This window comes from Leopardus geoffroyi, chromosome D3 (genome assembly GCF_018350155.1).
Source record: "Leopardus geoffroyi isolate Oge1 chromosome D3, O.geoffroyi_Oge1_pat1.0, whole genome shotgun sequence".
NCBI lineage: Eukaryota > Metazoa > Chordata > Mammalia > Carnivora > Felidae > Leopardus > Leopardus geoffroyi.
Window position 1 is genome coordinate 71,009,525 of NC_059339.1, and position 6,945 is coordinate 71,016,469.

Consider the following 6,945-nt stretch of genomic DNA (forward strand, 5'->3'; position numbering starts at 1 on the left):
GTAGCTGAGTATCAGATGTTCCTCAAAATGAATGCATATCTGAATTTCTTGGAAAACTTTAAAAAATTATAGAAAGCAAAACCATGATGAGATACCACCTCAATACCAGTCAGAGTGGCTAAAAATAACAACACAAGAAACAACAGGTATTGGCCAGGATGTGGATAAAGGGGAACCCTTTTACACTGTGGAAATGCAAACTGGTACAGCCACTCTGGAGAACAGTATGGAGGTTCCTCAAAACAACAACAACAACAAAACCCCCCAAAACCCCTAAATATAGAACTACCCTATGATCCAGCAATTGCGCTATTAGGTATTTACCTAAAGTATTATAAAAACACAGATTTGAAGGGGTACATGCACCCAATGTTTATAGTAGCATTATCAACAGTAGCCAACCCATGGAGAGTGCCCAAATGTCCATTGACTAATGAATGGATAAAGAAGATCAGAAGATGTGTGTGTGTGTGTGTGTGTGAGTGTGTGTGTGTGCGTGTACATGTATACATACATACATACACACACACCATGGAATATTACTCAGCCATCAAAAAGAATGGAATCTTGACATTTGCAAAGATGTGGATGGAACTATAATGTGTTATGCTAAGCAAAATAAGTCGAGAGAAAGACAAGTACCACGGGATTTCACTTATATGTGGAATTTAAGAAATAAAACAGATGTAAATATGGGAAAGGGGGAGAGAAGAGAGGGAAACAAGCCACGAGAGTCTCTTAACGATAGAAGATAAACTGTAGGTTGATGGAGGGAGGTGGTGGATGATGGGTATTAAGGAGGATATCTCGTCATGGTGAGCACTGGATGTTGTATGTAAGTGATGAATCACTGAATTCTACTCCTGAAACCAATATTGCACTATACGTTAACTAAAATTAAAAAAAAAAAATAGACCTCTGGGTCTCATCCTAGAATGACAGAATTAAAGCACTTTGTCTTTGAGTCTATGGTTTAGCAAGCATCCCAGATGATTCTGGTACAAGTTTGTACTTGGGAACCATAGCTACAATAGGTACGAGAGATATCTCTTTTAATGACCTTACGCTGTTAGGGATGTTAACATCAATATACTTGCAACAACTTGGACATAAAATGAGGCAGATATAAAGAGACATGAGAATATAAGGAGTAGATTAGAATTTTGCCATTGGAAATCAAGGGTGTTTGGAGAATACCAGAAGCTTCTTTCTGTCAAGGAAACTTTGTGAAAACTAGGTCTTGGTTCAACCCCTTGAGCTACATTCTGTGCTCTGACTTAGGAGAATGTCTATTCCTGAGATTTGTTCTTTTAACATTACTTACCACTTGCAAAATTGTACTCAGCCCCCCAAGAGAATAGCGTATGAGGACATTGAAAAAATATTTTCTTAGAGAAGAGCTGATGGTCAACTGACAGGAGGTGATCAGGATGATTTAAATATGGGACCTCTTTCCTGTGCTGCTGGCTCTCAGAGATGGCTTAAGAGTAAGTAAGCCCTCCATCGGTCCTCTTACGGTCCTCTTACGGAACAAACTGGGCTGTTCACAACTCCTCAGCCAAGCGTGCTTGTATTCCCCATGCACTTCTTTAAATCTTCCCTCTCATTCAACCTGTAGCTTGAAAACCTCTGTTTATTCTATGTCCTTCTAATCTTTTTAGGATCTGAATGAGCAACAATTGCCATTCATAGTCATTGTCGTCATTCCCTTTTCCTCTTATCATTTATTGAGGTCTTAGTTTACAACAAGCATTGGGCTAAACATTTACATAAAAAATCTAATTATGATAATTCTGTAACCTAAGTATCTTTGTCTTTGTTTTACAGATGAAGGCTTAGAGAAATGTAAATTGTCCAGTCACATAGCCAGTAAGTGGCAGAGTAGGGATTAGAACCCAAGTTTCCATGATCACAAGTCCAGGACAGCTTCTTTATAATTATTTCACATGTGTCATTTTGTTCTCCTTCCCTCAGGTTATTGTAGACTCCCTAGAGGAGATGCTTAAATAGGAGTCAGTGTGATAATGACTGTTCACTTACAGATTTGTTCTCTGTTTGCTTACCTCTGTGTCCCTGGAGGCTGGGTTCTGTGAACTTGCATAATCCAGAACTCTCTTGACCTCTGCCTTTCTTTTGATTGGGTTTGGTGAATAGGCATCAGGAAAATGGAGGCAGGAGGTTTGTTCCTTTCCCCATACCCCTGCTATTAATTTCCTTCACCTGAACCATGTGGGGTTCATTCTGATTCCTGCTGGGACACTACCTCATATAATTAGCATACTTGATTCTATACTTCTCTCTGCCAATAACAAGCCTAACTTTTTGTTGTAGATCTAGATAGATAAATCTAATTCCGTAATGACCTCCATATTGCCCAGATAACCCATCGATGTTTCAAACATTACCAAACCTGAAGGTATATATTTCCATACATTTTGTTTTTCAGGCTATATATCCTATGCTGGTGACCGAGTCACTTTAGCTAGAAACCTGGGAGTCCTTTTAAGCCGCTCTTGCTCATTCATTCTAGAGCCAATGTCACGATGTTCTTAGCCTGAATCCTTAATATAATTCAAATCCACCTCCTCCTCCCTGTACCTGATGCCACGGATTCTGTTTAGACTCTCATTGTCTATCATTTGGGCAATTAAATTGCAACAGCTTCTTAATTGGTTTCTTCATTTCTGGTCTTGCACATCAACACTGCTGCCAGATTGAGCTTTCTTTTTAATTTAAAAAGTAAATAGGTGCTTGTTGTGAAAATTCAAATAATATATTTAAAAATTCCCTCTCATCACCTCAAAACCACTCCATGGTGGTAACTACTGAGTTTATTTTGACTTTATTTTCCTGTGCCTATAAACCACATATAAACACTTACAGGTTTGTTTATAACCTTGGTATACTGTACATATATTTCAGCAATTGAGAATACTGTAGACAAGAATTCTCTTTTACAACTAAAACCAACAATATTATCTCCTCTTCCCCCTTATTTCTATGATAAACTCCATGTGCTTCCATATGGTAGCCCAAGGCCTTCCATGATGAATCCTTGTCAGAGTCTCCACCTTCATCTCATCTGGTATTCTCGTTTTTACCCTGTGATCCAGACACACTGAAGTGCTAACTGCTCCCTAAAACACGTTGAGAGTTTCATGCCCTCATCTCTTTTCTGAGAAATTCTCCATTTACACAAATTGGAGAATGTATGTTTCTTTCCCTAGTAGATTTTCTCAAGAAAAGATCATGGAGACTAGTAACAATTCCTGGCTTTGGAAACCTCCAGAAAGTGTAGAGATTATGTGAATAACAGTTCAGTTTTCATTACCATCATACAGTTCCTTGATTTCTCAGTTTTTAATTGTAACTAGTTAGTAGAAGTAAGATAAAAAAAATCTCTATTTGGAAAATAGAAGTAAGGTAAAAAATTTAGAAATGGAATGATGTCCCATTCTCTAAATATTTCCACTGCTATAAATCTGTTTTAAAAAAACTCATCACAGGTCTTAGTAATTTTCTATAACCTAGATGCCAGAAGATAAATAAAACTAAATAGAACATTCTACTTTACTTATCCACACTGACAGTGCATAGCCCAAAGTGGGGCTTGAACTTGCAAACTGTGAGATCATGACCTGAGTCAAAGCTGGACACTTAACTGACTAAGCCACCCAGACGCCCTCTCTGCTGTGTCTTAAATAGAGGTGTACAATAGAAAAACAGGTAAACAGAAAACCATTAGTATTTATACATGCCATAAATGGTATAAACTCAGGTGGCAAAAAGAAGAATGGACACACACAGTTTCTACTAAAATAGTCATGAGAAGTTTAACTTGGAAGGTTTGCCTTTCTGTCTTTTTTTTTTTTTTTTCAACGTTTACTTATTTTTGGGACAGAGAGAGACAGAGCATGAACGGGGGAGGGTCAGAGAGAGAGGGAGACACAGAATCGGAAACAGGCTCCAGGCTCTGAGCCATCAGCCCAGAGCCTGACGCAGGGCTCGAACTCACGGACCGCGAGATCGTGACCTGGCTGAAGTCGGACGCTTAACCGACTGCGCCACCCAGGCGCCCCTGCCTTTCTGTCTTTTAAAAGTAACATAAGGAAGGACGCCTGGGTGGCTCAGTTGGTGAAGTGTCCCACTTTGGCTCTGGTCATGATCTCGTTTTGTGGGTTTCAGCCCCAAGTCGGGCTCTGCGCTGACAGCTCAGAGCCTGGATCCTGCTTCAGATTCTGTGTCTCCCTCTCTCTCTCTGTCCCTTCCCTGTTTGCGCTCTCTCTCTCTCTCTCTCAAAAATAGGAATATCGGGGTACCTGATTTATTAAGTGTGAATCTTCTAAATTTGGAAGTGATAAGATGGTTGGAAGACCAATTTGGTAAAACTATCATTCATACCTTACTAATTGTAAGAGTATCTGTTAGGGTGCTATGAAGAGATTTTAAATCTATCTTATAAAATAATATGTCTGATTTGGTTCATAGAATATATAACATGAGCATAATTAATAGTTAAACACAGACTAGTGGTAGTCCTTATTGATACTTATAGTTCAGTTCTTTAAATGAAAACCGACCAAGGGATAGTTGTAGAAATCTTCACTCTCTAGGAATTTCTGGTTGAGAATAGGGGGAGTATAAATGTTACTTCCAAATACTTAATGTTAGAAATGATTTAGAGGTTTACGGTCCACTTCCTAGAATGTTTTCTAGGAATAACACTCCAGAAGCCATTGTAATGAGCAAAACTTCTCTTAGTGAGATGCATTAATTAGATCTTAGGTATACTCAGGATATGTTTCTCCTGGTTGGCAGAAGGGGAATTGATGAGACCACTGCTCTTGCAATGTCCAGTCCTGAGAGCATTGGAGATATTCTCTAGGGTTCACAATGCCAATCAAATTGGGAGTGAAAAGAGCCCTGAAGAATTAGCTTGTGAGCTGTGGCTGAAAACTCTAACATATCTGCTCAGACTCTGGCAGAATTTTTTCCTTTTGCTTTTGTACAGTTTCAAGATCTTATGTACTGAAGGATATAGGGATAATAAAATGAATAAATGATATTGGTCAGATAGCAGCTAATCTTTAAGAGTGGACTCTCACCTCACAGAGAAAGGTGTAGAGGGAAGCCTTCTAGACAACAGAAGCAGCCTGACTGAAGTCAGAGTATGACATTACTCTGACCTACAATTAGCTGGTATGATCACCATCATTACCTGGGAAGAGCAAGGAAGATAGAGATAAAGATGAAGAGACTTGGATGCTTGCTCTGTTGTGCCATTAACTAATTATGTCATCTCTGTTCCCTGGGCCTTGATGTATGGATGAACTGTATGCATGTGTATATGCATTAGGGTTTAGAATTAGAAGTTAAATCGTTCCATCTCTTGGACTTCCTCCAGCTCTCACGTGTAGGAACAATACTACATTAAGATCTGTTGAGGATCTCTTAGAATTGATAGTGACTATGATAATGGTTCATATAAGAGTTCATGGTTAATCTGCCTGGTGAGAGGAGCAGTCCCAGTGGCCCATAGGTAATAAGGGGCTAGATGGCCATCACATCTCCAATTTCAAAAACACGTATCAGTGTTTTCTGCTCAACCAGGTTAGTAAATTTATTTTGGTTGGTTTGGTGTCCATGTGTAGTTGTTTCCCCATTGGAGGCCGCATTATCTTCTCTTTGTAGTGTGATCTGTATGCACTCTGAAGTTAGGATAAGGTGAAGAAAGGGGAATCTGGAGATTCTTAATTATTTTCTCTGGGCCTGGAATTGATTGCTTTGTATATGATCAACATAGAACATCTTCAGCTAAAAGATGCTAAGTTGAGTTAGAGAAGCCTCTGGAGTAGTGCTCTCAGGTTTTATCCATGACTTGTCCTGCTCTAAGCTTTTATCAGTGTCTTGTACACCTATGTAGTAGATACAGTTATTACACTTTAAATAGCAAAAATGAGGATTAGCTCATTTACTTATTATGAGATGTTTACTCCACACCACTCAGATTACTTGCCACTAACTAGCCATGCAACTATTTTCAGCCAATGGACTGCAAGCAACACATTTATGAGGTGGTTTGAAATGCTAGTTCTCTTCTATACTTCTACAGCAGTTGTGGAGGGTTGAGATTTTATGTGGTCCCGCCTGGTCCCTGAGTGACTGTGTAGAGTAGAGCCCCTTGCTAGCCATGTTGGATAAATGTGAGCAGGATATAAACATTATTAAGTCACTGAGATTTCAAGGTTGTATAGGCTAGGCTATTCTGACTAATAAACATAAAATAGTTAATATCACGGATGATCCCTAAAGCTCAAAACACCTATGAAGTTCAGTATTCAGGCCAAAAGTAATTCAGGATGAGTGAGGCATGGGTTGGTAGTAGCTCATATAAAAGGTTATGAGGGAGGGGTAGGTTAAAGAAGATAAATTACAATATACCCGTGGTCTTCAAATATTTCAGAAGTCATCATAGAGGGGTCAATTTGTTCTGGGTTACTGTAGAGGGCAGAAACAAGGCCAGTTTGAAAAAAAAAAAAGAGATATGGATTCACTATAACGAAAACTATTTCATCAGGTTGAGCTATTCATGCATGGATAAAGATATTGCAAGCTTACAAATAGTTGAAGTAGGCATGCTGAAGCTGGAAGTCCAAGAATCAGAAATTCTCTGACGAATTTCTTCACCATATAAAATCCTCTCAGTGTTAAGACTCTGTTACTGTTTTTACGTCAGTAACGGTCAGAATATCTGTACGTGTGTTTTGAGATAGGATATGTTTTATTATTTACGCAGAAAGGGACTTTGCTTATAAGAGCTTATTTACAATTTTGTGCATCTCTTTGCGATGAGGGTATGGATGCTGCCAGATGTCATAAGACAGAATTGCATCAATGTTGATTTGGCTAGATTAGGTTGGATAAGATCAGGAAATTAGAGCAGTG